The following is a 14,299-nucleotide window of genomic DNA, read 5'->3' on the forward strand; positions in this document are numbered from 1 at the left end:
AGGCTGATTGGTGCTGCATCTGCAGTGATGCGGGCGTTGTACCGGTCTGTCGTGGTGAAGAGAGACCTGAGTCAGAAGGCGAAGCTCTCGATTTTTCAGTCAATCTACGTTCCTACCCTCACCTATGGTCATGAGCTTTGGGTAGTGACCGAAAGAATGAGCAAGATCGCAGATACAAGAGGCTGAAATGAGTTTTCTCCGAAGAGTGGCTGAGCTCTACCTTAGAGATAGGGTGAGAAGCTCGGTCATCCAGGAGGGGCTCAGAGTAGACCCGCTGCTCCTCCACATCGAGAGGAGCCAGTTGAGGTGGCTCGGGCATCTGGTCAGGATGCCTCCTGGACGCCTCCCTGGTGAGGTTTTCCGGGCACGTCCAACTGGGAGGAGACCAAAATGTAGACCCAGGACACGGTGGAGGGACTATGACTCTCACCTGGCCAGGGAAGTCCTTGGGATTCCCCCGGAGGCTCTGGCCCAAGTGGCTGGGGAGAGGGAAGCCTGGGCCTCTCGCCTTAGGCTATTGCCCCCGAGACCTGACTCCAGATAAGCGGATGAAAATGGATGGATGGATGGATGGATGGATGGATGGATGGATGGATGGATGGATGGATGGAGATGGATGGAGATGGATGGATGGATGGATGGATGGATGGATGGATGGAGATGGATGGAGATGGATGGATGGATGGATGGATGGATGGATGGATGGATGGCAACAATTAGAGAAACGCTACTATATACAAAACATTGTAGGTACTGATCAGAGCGGATCAGTTCAGGTACAAACCCAACACAGGGTCATGTGATGGAAACAAAGCAACTGGAGTGGGCAGTTCTAGGATTGTCATTCATGAGTCCAACAGCAGAGGGGAAGAAACTGTTCTTGTGTCGAGAGATTCTGGTCCGAATTAATCTGAGCCTCCTGCCAGATGGGAGCGAGTCAAAGAGACTGTGTCCAGAGTGACACGGGTCAGCTGTTACATTCTACCTGCACGCCTCAATGTCCTGGAGGCGTACAGGTCCTGTATGGAGGGAAGTTTGCAGCCAATGACCTTCTCAGCAGAGCGCATGACATGCAGGAAGGTCCATTGTACTAGATGGTGACTGAAGGGGTGAGGATGGACCTGATGACTGAGGTGTAGAACTGCCTCATCGTCTGTGCTGGCAGGTTGAATTTCTTCAGCTGCCTCAGGAAGTTCATCCTCTTCTGGATCTTTTCATGATGGAGGTGATGGTGGGCTCCCACTTAAGGTCCTGGGTGATGGGGCTGCCCAGGAAGCCACATGAGTCCACCATTGTGATGGGAGTGTCAGACAGGGTTATGGTGGGTCTAGGCGTTTAGCTCCAGGTCGTTGTGGCTGCACCAGGACACCAGCCATTCCACCTCTATTCTGTAGGCAGACTCATCCCTGCCAGAGAGGAGTCCGATGACGGTGGTGTCGTCTGCAAACTTGATAAGCTTGACAGACTCATGGTTGGAGGTGCAGCCGTTGGTGTACAAGGAGAAGAGCAGAGGGGAGAGAACACAACCCTGAGGGGAACCGGTGCTGATGGTCTGCAGGTCTGAGACATTCTTCTCCAGCCTCACTAAAACTCATCGTCACTAAAACTCCCATCTCTCATCACATCACACCCATCCTCAAACAACTCCATTGGCTACCAGTGCACACCAGGATTAACTTCAAGATTCTCCTTCTTACCTTCAAGGCCATCCATAACCTCGCCCCTCACTACCTCACATATCTCGTTCACATTGTCACCTCGTCCCGTTCCCTCAGGTCCTCCTCCTCCATCCATCTCTCTGTGCCCTCCTTCCATCTCAGCACCATGGGGAGTAGAGCCTTCAGCTGCACCGCTCCCAAACTCTGGAACTCCCTTCCCCCTCTCATCAAGAACATTAACTCATTCACAGAATAAAAAAAAAACAACTCAAAACTCACCTCTTCATAACCACATATCAGCTTTGAATTTTAGAGTGCCTTGTTTGTTGATGTTTACGTATGTTTACTTACTGATTGATTTGTGTTTTTATTCTGTACAGTGTCCTTGAGTGGCCAGAAAGGCGCTTTTAAATAAAATGTATTATTATTATTATTACTTGCTGCTTCCTGTCCATCAAGAATTCAGTGATCCACCTGCAGATGGTGTCAGGCATGTTCATCTGGGACATTTTGTCCTGGAGGAGGTCTGGGAGGATTGTGTTGAGGGCAGAACTGAAGTCCACGAACAGGATCCTGGTGTAGGTACCCGGGGAGTCCAGATGCTGCAGGATGAAGTGTAGAGCCATGTTGATGGCATCATCTACAGACCTGTTGGCTCTGTAGGCAAACTGTAGGGAGAAGGGGGGGGGGGGGGGGGGGGGTACTGAGGTGGGGGAGAACCAGGTGGTCAAATGACTTCATGAACGCGGATGTCAGAGCCACAGGTCTGTAGCCGCTGGTTCCAGCGATCCTTGGCACATGAGATGCTTCTAGTGAGGAGCTGAAAATTCTCGTAAACAATGGGGCCAGCTTTTCAGCTCAGTGCTTTAGAGTGGCAGGAGATACACCAAAGGGGCCGGGGGCTTTTCGTGCCTTCAGAGTCTTGCATTGCTTCCTCACATCTGCTTCACGGATGTGTAGGGTTGTGGTGGAGGTGTGTGATGTGAGGGCCTCCTGGGTGGGGGTGAGGAGGAGGGCGCTGATGGGGGTAAATTCCACAGTGATGGAAATAGCATTCATGGACTCACCCATCCTGACTCACAACGGGGACGGCTGTTGCATCCATGAAACAACATCTCAGCTAGTTTAAGCTAACCAACATCATTGGCAACTTCACCACTCAGCAGAAGCTCCTCTAGGCGTGTGTAATTTGTGGAAATAAACATTGCAAGACAGTAGTAGAGTCGTGCTGCTGTTGTGCATATTGAGGCAATATCTCCAAATGTCAGAAAATAAGACTCCAAATCCTGTCGTCTGAAGCTCAGCTGCAACATGGCTCACTTCAAGTTCCTGGAAATGATGCACCAGCACCTTTTATTCCTGAGTACAACTTACAAGGCTTTAATTCCCACTGGAGGCCACTGCAAATGGTAATTTTGAGCGCGGCAACCAGAAGAGTGTTGCTGCAAATCTTTCCTGTCTTTCTGTGGCACCTTCTATTTAACTGTTTGCTCATTGTGAAGCTCTGGCTTTACTTCCTGTTCTGCCATCACTCCAGATAAATCTGTCCTCCCCACCTCTTGTCTCTACCCCTTCCACAGTTGGGGCCACATGTACAGTCCCCTGCATGCAAGCTTTGCAGCCTTTAATTACGAAAGATGTTAGCTCACCCAAAAAGGAAAAAAAAAACTCCTTCCTTTCTGGGCATGAAATTAACAACAGAGCTCTCTTCTTTCATGGTGTGTTTTCTATGGTAGGAAGAAGAAGAACCATCTGGACTGAAGCTGGCTAAAAACAGAAAACCATCATCAAGAAATAGGAAAAAAAAAGCAAGATGCTGCATATATTTAAAACCAAAAGAAAAAAATGTTAAATTGATTGAGATGAGTTTTGTTGGTCTGTGGTATGTGATCATGCTGATATGTTTGCAGGATTTATTAAAGTTTGTTGGGTTTTTTTGCAGACAACTTTGAACACGCCCATATTTATCTGCTGCAAGAGAAATCAGATTTTTATTGTTTATTTCCAGAGATCAGTCTGAGAGTGGTCCTGGAGAAAGTGACAATTGCACAGCAGCCGCTTTTTTTGTGTGTGAATGAAACAAAACTCTGCTTTTCTAAAATACTAATTTAGGCTATTTTGAAATAAGCCTCTGATTAAAAATCATAAATAATCACCACCCTTCCTTCTCAGCTATTAGACATTATGCTTACCTTCCACAGGATTGATAAGCTAACGGCTAGGCCGAGCTGCTGTCTTATTTCCAAAAAAATTCCTCACCTGGTCAAATACAAATAGGCAAGGGCGTCAGTTTGTTTTCAGAATTGCTGGGGACAATAACCATACACTTGAGTGGGGTTTAAAAATTGCTGGGGACAATAAAGTAGGCTAGCACAGGGGTCGGCACCCCGCGGCTCTGGAGCCGCATGCGGCTCTTCCATCCATCTGATGCGGCTCTCTGTGTTTGTAAAATAATGAATGGATATTTAAATAAAAAGCTGTATATTTTACTGCATTAATTTTACATCTGTATGCCAATTCTAAATGTAAAGATTGTCTGCGTAAACCTGAGCAGTTCCAACCCGGTCTTACTGTGAGACCGGGTTGACGCGTCACGCTTGTGCGTAATCATAGGCGCTTCCTGAGCTGGAGGATGTCAGATTCTGGGCTTCTCCTCAGACAGGTTCCTGGATGCGTCGCCACATTGGAGACAGGAACAAGCACTATTCAGCCAAAGTTTCATAATCAGGTGTGGCAGTGTGAGTGTCCTGTCACAGTGTCCCGATAGATAATGCGCCCTGGCTACTTGGCCAAGGGGTTGTTCCTTTGGCTGACTGGTTAGAGCGTAAGACTCTCACCCGGGAGTCTGGGAATCGAATCCCACCCGGCCCCTGTTTCTCCACCTTGCCACATATTGACGGATAAACTCAAGGATGTTGGTTGTTTTGAAAGAATGACCCCACAACGCACACTGATGCGCATGGATGAGCTGACATTTTAATCGTTACGCACATCGCAGAGGTAACTTGATTCCCATCAGAACATCAGAGCTTTATACTGGACACTGTGTTCAGTGCGGCTCGGAGCGCCCACGGTGGACAGTGGGCTAAAGATCTGAGGGGTTTGCAGCACAGTACAGAACCGCGGTGCATGCGATAAGATTTCCTCCCACTGAAGCGGTCTGGAAACCCGGTCTCTCTGAGGGATGTGTCACTTGGAAAAATGTTCTTTTTATGAAATTATAAAACTTTGGTTGAACAGCGCTTGTTCCCGTCTCTAATATGGAGACGCATGACGCATCCAGTCTGAGGCAGAATAGCCTCTTCACCTCAGAAAGCACCTGTAGAGACATTTGATTACACACAAAGTTTATGTAGAGCAGAAGCGGTCGGGCCACGGCAGGTGGAATGTTCCTAGCCTACATGAAGTGTAACATTAATATGTTACTGGACACGCTGGTCTGGCTGGTTAGACCAGTGTTTGAAGTGGAAAACACACACACACACACACACACACACACACACACACACACACCAATTAAAATAATGCTGATAGCATGGACTAGAAGACAGGTGATGGTTTACGTATTTAAATGATTATCAGGCTGCTGTAAAATGTAATCTCCATCCACATCCAGACACAATTATCCTCTATTCTTTCTCTATTTGCTCTGCTCTTGTCTGGGCTGACGTAGCTGATGGTGCGCACGGCGCGCCTAACTGGCAGCTGATGCACATTTTACGCATTTGGAGAGGTGGGCTGGATGTTTTGCTTTTACTGGAAGATGGTCCACTTAACGCACGGGTGTAGACTACATATTAATGACAAATGAATGAAAATTAAATTGGGAGTTTTTACTTCATATTTTATAAATAAAAATGACGGGGGAACACATTTATGACGTCTTTTTAAACGAAATTTTCTAGCGCGACCTGCCTGCTTCACTTAAGTCACTGCTTATTAAGGTCCGTCCAAAATTACCGTGGCCCACCCAAAAATGAAAACCTGGCGCCGCGCCTGTTATAACCTCTGCAAATTGTTGTTCTTCACGTTATCAAACTCAGACTTTGTACTGCTAATGTCAAGATGTAAAATTATGAATTCAGTCGAGCTCTTCCGTCCCTCCCTCTCCTGCTCTCCTGGAAACCCGACATCGGCTGTCAGAAGCGGGAGGTGAAGAAGGAGATGAGGCAAACAGAGTGAGTGCGACCTAAAGAAACCAGACTGGTGTGGAGGTGAGCAAAACAGAAGGAAAAGTGTGGGTGTTGAATCCCCCACGGGTGCAACGCACCGGTACCGGCTGCTGTCACCTGGTTGTGAGCAGCTCTCTGCTGTCTGAGGGTAGGCCCCGCCCACAACGCTGCGGCTACTGCTGTGTTTTCTTTACTGTGGGAAACGGGTAATAATGGCTCTTTGATGGGAACAGGTTGCCGACCCCCTGGTATAAGATCTGAGCTGGTAAAACAAAAATCCTCATCAGCAGGCTTTTTTTAAAGTGGGGGGGACACAGCTGCCAATCACAAATTTTGCCGGGGACATGTCCCCGGCGTCCCCGGTTAAAATGACGCCTATGCAAATAGGATACAGTTGTTTTCAACATTGGTAGAAATTGACCATAATGCATTGCAACTTGAGAACTATAGAACCCAGGTCAGGACCAAACAGGGTGAAATTAATTTGTATATCTAATTTGGTTTACATTTATTTATGTATTTTAATTGTGTTGTCACATTATGTTCATGCTATTCTTGTTAATGGAGAGCTCTATGTGTGAAGTGCTGCAATTATAGTGAATTTTAGTGTATTGGAGCATTTTAACAACAATTTAGACGATTCACCTCCTCCTGTGAGCTGCAAGATGAGATATGACTAGTCCATTTTTTTAAATGATTATCAAGGCAAAAATAGTTCAAACATGTATTATTAATGACAGCAGAGCTGCTCCTCATCAAGCATTGTAAGGCTGTGTGTCTTTAACACTTTCACTTATGCACCAAGTACACAGGGGAGTTTACAGCATTAGTTTTGTTAGATCTTTCTGCTGCTGTTGACACTGTTGATCACAGCACCTTAATCAACAGACTTAGTGTCTCAGTGGGGATCTCTGGAACTGTTCTAGACTGGTTTAGGTCGTTCCTATCTAACAGAAGTTACAGTGTCTGTATAAACCAAATCATGTCAGATTCTACCAATCTGTTCTGCGGGGTACCACAAGGCTCTGTTTTGGGTCCACTGTTGTTTCTACTATACATACACCCTCTTGAACAGATAAGTAATTCTTTTCATAGTGTCTCTTATCACCTATATGCAGATGATATTCAGCTGTGTATTCTGAGTTCAATAAACTGTCTGAATTACTAGTTATGAGTGTTTATAAGCTATCACCAGCTGGCTAGAAAAAAAAACTTCCTTCAGTTAAACTCGGAAAAGACTGAATGTCTCATCATTGCCCCTGAGAGCATGGTTCCCCTGATTAGTCAACAACTTGGTCATTTATCTTCTGCCGTCAAGTCAAACTAGAGGAATTTGGGTGTTGTTTTTGACCAATCAATGTCTTGAAAGCAATAACAATTAATTGTATGCAAACATTCCCTTTTCTATTTCTTATTTTTGAAGTATACATACATAATCAGTTATAACTTTTGGGAAGAATTATTTCTGAGTTGGTCAAACAAATCCCAAAGACTTTTTATAGCACCTCCTTTTCTTTCCTGAGCGACAGCATCTTTTTGCGTCCTCCTGTGATGTGAGTTGGATTTAATAGTAGATAAAGCATAGATCTTTGCTGTCACTCTTGACAATTCAGCAGTAGCCCAGATGAACTGTGGTGTACCTCAGGGTTGTGTTGTTTTAATTAAAATACAACAAACCACTCTTAATGACTGATGCTGACTGAGATCATTTCCAAAAACAGAAAGCTTCAAGTAGGATTTCAGTTTCGGATGTAATCAATCTTAAATAAATGTGGCTCACACTGAGATCTTTACACACTCTCCACTGGTTCCAAACTGAGTTTTAAATCCAGATTTATTGATGAGAGAAGTTTGGGGTGGAGAGATTTTGGACACAGTGTAAGTATCTGCTTCAGGGGTCTGGGATTATGGATTTTTATAATAGCATTTTTTGTGTTTCCACTGCTACTTTCATTTCTAAAATACCAACTCCAGACTGCTTATTGGGTCTTGATTGGAAAATTGTGAGGACAAAAACTTTATAGAGAAGCTTGCACTTGCTTTATGAGGTACAAACTGGGACACTGCTGCCAAATGGCTGGAAATGTTCACAATAAAACAAATCTTTTATGTGGGCCTACATTTTCATTTGGCTGTGTAGGAACGCTGCACGCTCATCCCATGCTTCACAGAGAAATAAAAAACACCTGCAGAAGAAGTTATATAGCTGCTTTATGCATCATTCTTTTTATTTGCAAAAACCATGTTTTATTGTTCCGTAAAGATGACAGTTTTACAGTTTGAACTTTAAATGCACATCCCAGTGGATCCCCTTTCCCCCCAAGATTTTCATATATTTAGTGTAACATGCATATGGGGCCCTGACATGCAGGATGGTTCCACAGAGTTTCCCAAAAAATCAATTAAACCAATGTTCCTGTCTCGAGTGTGCTTCCTTTGATGGTTGTGAGTCAGTCCCTCCAAACCTTCTGAGTGTTGGTGGTTGTGCTCTGAGAATAGCACACCACAGACCCGTCTGGTGACACACGCAGCAGCACGCAAAGCCAGGCATCACCAATGCGGAGAGGAGACACAGACAGCAGAGCAGCTCCACATTCGGGACCTTTCTTAATCTAGAGAATATACTTTACTATAGTAAAAACCTGCATAAATCGTTTAAATAGGTCTGGATGTTTTTAGCGTACTAGTGATGAATAAATAACTTTCAGAGAAAGTCAACTGGATTTTAAATGCATGTCTGTCAGAGAAAAGAGGTCTTGATCTATAGATCATCAGGATTTTAAAAAGTTTTTAAGCACTTTTTCACAAATGTTCTGTCTGGTGTTCATCTTTAGTGTCATACATTAGACACACAGGTGTGTGTGTGTGTGCATGAAAAATAAAGTAGGCCAAAATAACCAACCAAAAGATCTCCACAGCAGCTAAACAGCATAATTTGTGTTATCTTTGGTACTTAAAGTGATGCAGTCGCAACAAAGTCACCAATTCAACAAATGCTGGGTTCCTGGGAGGAAAATCTGAAGAAAAAGGAGGACGACAAGGTTTTTGCACAGTACTGAGAGAAAAAAGCTACTTAGTGAATGCTTTGTTGGTAAACTTCAAACACATGTTAATGCTTTTTGAAGTTGTTAAACACCTTTTTATTTTTAGTCCAAGAAGGATTCGGCAGAACACAACTCTCAGAGGATAAAGTTATCAGGAGCACGGAATGTAAAGAAGAAGATGATGAAGACGATCTTTTACACAGCGCCTCTCAAGACAAGGATCACAAAAGCCGCTTCACAAAAGCAAAAACAAAAAAATTGAACGACGCAACGCTGTCGTTTTTTAGCTGTAGTCAAAAATGGCTTCTGGCGACAGCGCAAACATCTTTCTTTACCAGAAATGCTTTTAGCGCTTCTACTTGTTGTGGTTTTAGACATGTCCAAGTCATTTAGAGTGGAGGAAAGAGTCGCAGCGAACTCCGCTTCAGTCGCCATGTTTATGACAAACTCGGCGTTATGGTGTGCGACGTACGCTGCTCAGCGCTGATTGGCTCGGTTAGATTTCTCACGGGGTGGGGTTATTTGAATGGGAGAGTTCCCAGACCCTTCCTCTGTGCAGAGTTAAACAAAGGAGGAGTCTGGCAGGCCAGGCTAGGAAATCAATGGATCCCAGGAAAAGCGGAATAAGAGCAGAATAAGGAGAGGGTGGTGATGAAGGTCACATCAGAACCAGCCTGATCAGGTGAGTCTTCAGCTGCTTTTTAATGGAGACTACTGATCTCAGGTTCAGGGGGAGAGGGTTCCAGAGTCTGGAGGCCACAGCAGCAAATGATCTGTCACCTTTGGTCTTTAGCCTGGTGCTGTCATGTGCTGGGGTGAGTATCGTTTCCATCTTTGAGCTGCTGTGTTTCAGGAGAGGGAGTCTCCAGCTGCAGCTCGTTGTCAATCAGCGGGTCCAGCTATGAGAGGAGGAGGAGAACACAACTCGACGCTGGATGATTAACTACAACTTGGTAGTTCCTGCCCTTTGTGACTTCTGGTTAAACTCTTGGAAATTTTGAGTCTCTGTGGATTTACCCTGCTTACCTGTTCCTAGGATTTTTGGATTGTTGTGGACCTTACCTTGACTCATCAGGTTGCTCCTTGGACTTCTGAAGCTCCTCTGGTTCTCCTGTGGCTCCCCTGTTACCTTTCCACAGTCCCGCTGGATTACTCACCTCCGCTGGATTACTCACCTATGCTTCATAAATCTTCTAGACGCAGCATTCACCGTTCTCCTCTCCTCCCTGCCGGCTCGCTCTCCTGCTCTCCTTGCGCTCGCTCTCCTGGACACCCCCCTTCCTTGATTCACCCCGGCACTCCACCTACCCTCGCTAACTCCTCAGCTCCCAGCTCCCCGTAAGTCTTAACTCTGCACCTAACTAGTTTTGACTTACCTCCCTGTACTTACCTGCTCCTCTGCTCTCCCCTCCTCAGACGCTGTGGTTCCGTTACAATCCACTGGGCCATATCCAGTGCATCCTCAGTTCCCAATTATTTTAATAAAGAAACTTTATTTTTACCTGTTTGGTGCGCGAGTGGTGATTCTGCATGTCTTGGGTTAAACTCGTCCCCAAAACCATGTCAAGTGCTGCACAACCAGTAGGCTTTGGTCACTGGACCTCAGGGACCTGCTGGGGGTGTAGGGACTGAGAAGATCGTCAATGTAAGATGATGCTTGTCCATGTAAGGCCCTATAGACCAGAACCAGGATCTTGAAATGAACCCTGAAGTTGACTGGCAGCCAGTGAAGCTGGAGGAGAAGCGGGGTGATGTGGGTGTGTTTGGAGGACTTGGTCAGAAGCCGAGCACAGGCATTCTGAACCACCTGTAGACGGTTCAGGGAGGTTCTGCTCAGACACGTGAAAAGAGAGTTACAGTAGTCTAAGCGTGAGGAGATGAAGGTGTGGAGAACTGTCTCAAGTTCAGAGCAGGACAGAATGGGATTCAGCTTAGCAATGTTCCTGAGATGGAAGAAGGAAGAGCGAACAAGAGAACTGACATTAGAATCCAGGGTGAGAGCTGGGTCAAAGGTCACGCCAAGATTCCTGACAGAAGGTTTGGTGTGAGAAGCAAGCTGACCAAGAGAGTCTGACTTTGGGAACCAGCTTGTCTGGGGCACAGATGAGGATCTCAGTCTTCATTCAGCTGTAGAAAGCTCCCAGCCATCCAGGTTTTGATAGAGTCTAAGCAGGTGTGTAACAACTGCAGCTTAGACATCTCATGGGGCTTAAAGGAGATGTACAGTTGGATGTCATCTGCGTAAACACACTCAGATACTTCTTTCATTACAGAGATAACATGTGTAAAACAAACATGATGTTGAAATTTTTATTTTATTTTGACATTAGGATTATATTTTATGTATTTTGTGGCATAAAACGAAATCCTTCCTCTTGTCTTCTAAGAGTTCCAAAGGGTCACAATACTGTTCAGAACATTGAGCCAAATGGGAATGTGTGTGTGTGTTTGCTGCTGTTTGGCTCGGTTAAAACCTGGCTCGGTTTCACTGACATCACCTCTGGTGTGTGTGTGTGTGTGTGTGTGTGTGTGTGTGTGTGTGTGTGTGTGTGTGTGTGTGTGTGTGTGTGTGTGTGTGTGTGTGTGTGTCGGATCGGAAGCTTGTGGTCTCCTTTTAATCCCCTCCCTCCCCCTTCAGAAACATCAAATGTACCTTCTTAAAGTCCAGCTCAATGACAACCAGCCAGTTAAAGTGGCGAAGGCTAAATCAGAGCAGGGAGCCAGCTTTTGAAGCCTTTGTTGAAGGCTGGGAGAGTGTAATACCTGCAGAGGAACAAAGGGAAGGGACCGTATGATTCATGTCTCATAAAAGGCTACACCTGCTGTGAACAAAACGCGGTCTGATCGGACCCTGTGGTGGGGTAAAACGAGCCTTTCTCAGACCCAGGATTAGTGATAACTTACAGTGATGGACACACTGTAACCTGAAGGACTGAGGCTGTGAGTCGTGGAGATAAGATGTCCTACAGGCGAGGAACACTCAGGTTACAGCCTGAGACGGGTTGATGTTTGATCTTAAACAAAGAGGAGACATAATCCTGTGGGAGAATTCCATCAGAACCTGGATAAACGCTCTAAAACAGAGTTGATTTGGATTTATTAAAGATGCACATCCTGTAAGTATAGCAACTATGAAGGAGATCAAGAGCTAAAGAACACAAGTAAAACTAATGTAATAAAGGTTTATATTTAAACATCTGAGTGTGACCTCTTTAAACCTTCTTGGATCCAACAAGCAGCCAAATATTTTCCAGACTTGAGCAGAACCACAGGAAAGCTGTACCAAACGTCTGTCCTCTAAACACCATCGATAATACGCCTATTTTCTCAATTAGAACCCATCATCTTTAAATCTTTTGAAGGATTCACCACTCATTCTGACTGCTTCCTCTGGTGTAATGTGGTTTTCATTAAAAGTACAAACAGTTCTGTACAAAAGTTTTAAATCAGCTTTCCACTGTTTATGACAAAACATTTAAAGCAGGGCTGTCAAACAATTACAATTTTAGTCAGATTAGTCACAAGGTTGTTCTGTGTAATGATTTAAATTACATGTTATTTAATAAGCCATTAGACATAAGATTCCTTAGGAAATATGAAATCAACCTTATGGATATGTTGGGTACTGTTTAACCAGAAGACTGGAAATTTTTATTGCAGGGATTAGATAAAAGCTTCGTATTCACTCAGAAACAACAAAAGAGAGAGAGAGTCAAGTTTAAAAGTTTAAAGATGTATTACTAAACAAATTAAACTAGACTACCGTAAATCCTCTAATATTAGCCGGTATTCAATTAACGGCCGGGTATCATATTTTGGCCGGTGTCGGAGTTGGCGGAAGTGAATAATGGCCAGTAGGATTTTAGTAAATCCTTACTTTGGTTAAATAAATCAGTTGTTGAACCCCCACTCCTCTGTTTGGTCTCCTTTCTTATTACAGCCCACCACTTCCAGTCTGGGTTGTAACAATCTGCAGACAGATTTCTGAGTATCTCCTCCTTTGGTACACAGATCCTCACTGAGCCAAGTACTGTGAACAAATAGTTTCTCCATGATATCATCCAGCAAGGTCCCGTTTTTGTCAAAACAAGGGTGAGGTAATGAAAAAATAGAAATATTTCATTAAATTAACATTTAAATTATTTATATGCATCATTAAAATAAAAAAAACATGTTTTGAAATATATTAAGTGCACCAAACTTGACTCAGTCCATTCAACAATTCTAAATGGACAATTATGTAACTCATCAAGTAATTATTTGAAAGGATAATTTGTCAATTAAATGCTGAAAAAAATAAACAATACATTAATGAGGCAAGAACTTTTTAAACTTGAACATACCTACACCCACAAGTCTATTTTTATCTGGAGTCTCCTCTCAAGAGTGGCTGAAGTAATATTAAGACTTTGACAGAATACAAATTCTCTCTCTCTCTCTCTGGAAGCCCCACTCTAAGGGAGTTTGCAGTGTATTAGTGAGTCATATATTGTACAACCACAGTCATATAGTTTTCAATCAGTAGTTTTATTTCAGTATGTATTTTTCCAGTATCACAAAAAATATAATTTTATATGGTTAAAACCATCTAGCTTATGTGCACTTTTTAAAACACTGCCCAGCAAACATTCGGACGTTTAATGACAGTTGAACGGTCACAACTGTAAAATAATATCACAGGAATTAGGAAAAAATAACATGACATCTACTCTATGTTCCTTGCCCAGACTCGAACCTGGATCCTCCAGGGGGAGAGTCACCCGCTCTCCCAGCTGAGCTATGACAGCAACTACTGAATATCAGATTTTTTTGTCTAGATAGGTAGAGGATAAAGTGTGGGGTAAACTAACCAATCAGAGAACAGAGAAGATCTGCCACAGGCCACGCCTCCAGAGTGCCAAAACCCCTCCTCTGCCGTGTGCTCATTGGCAACGCGCACACGCAGGTTTGTCACTTGTGCACGTCCTTGTGCGCTCACAGACACAGTTTGCTCCCTCTCAGTGCACAAATGACCTCTCGCCATGTATATTTTCACTCGCGAGTCCCGTTCACACTCGCGATGTGGACCCAATCCGCGTGCACGGGTTGTGGCACGCCTCTGACGCCATATTAAAACATCTTTGTATCTGAACGAGTGTCTTCTGAGGAATGTTTGGTAAAGTGCTCGAAACGTGGCAAATTCTGATTAGCCAAAGTTGGCCAAAACTCATAACATTGGGATTTATTAAAACAAGAATTACTTCCCGATTAATTCAGTTTCTAGCTGACTCTCGAACCAGCCAATTCGGGAACAAGCATTTTTGAAACCATCTCCTTTGACTTCCAGTCAAAGCCTCTGCAATGCTGCGGCTGATAGCAGACAAACGGCTCTTTTCAGAGCCAAGCAAACGGCCGCTTTAGTTGCAAAGAAGCATTCCAGCTTCCA

The sequence above is a fragment of the Nothobranchius furzeri genome, chromosome 12, assembly GCF_043380555.1.
Source record: "Nothobranchius furzeri strain GRZ-AD chromosome 12, NfurGRZ-RIMD1, whole genome shotgun sequence".
Lineage (NCBI taxonomy): Eukaryota > Metazoa > Chordata > Actinopteri > Cyprinodontiformes > Nothobranchiidae > Nothobranchius > Nothobranchius furzeri.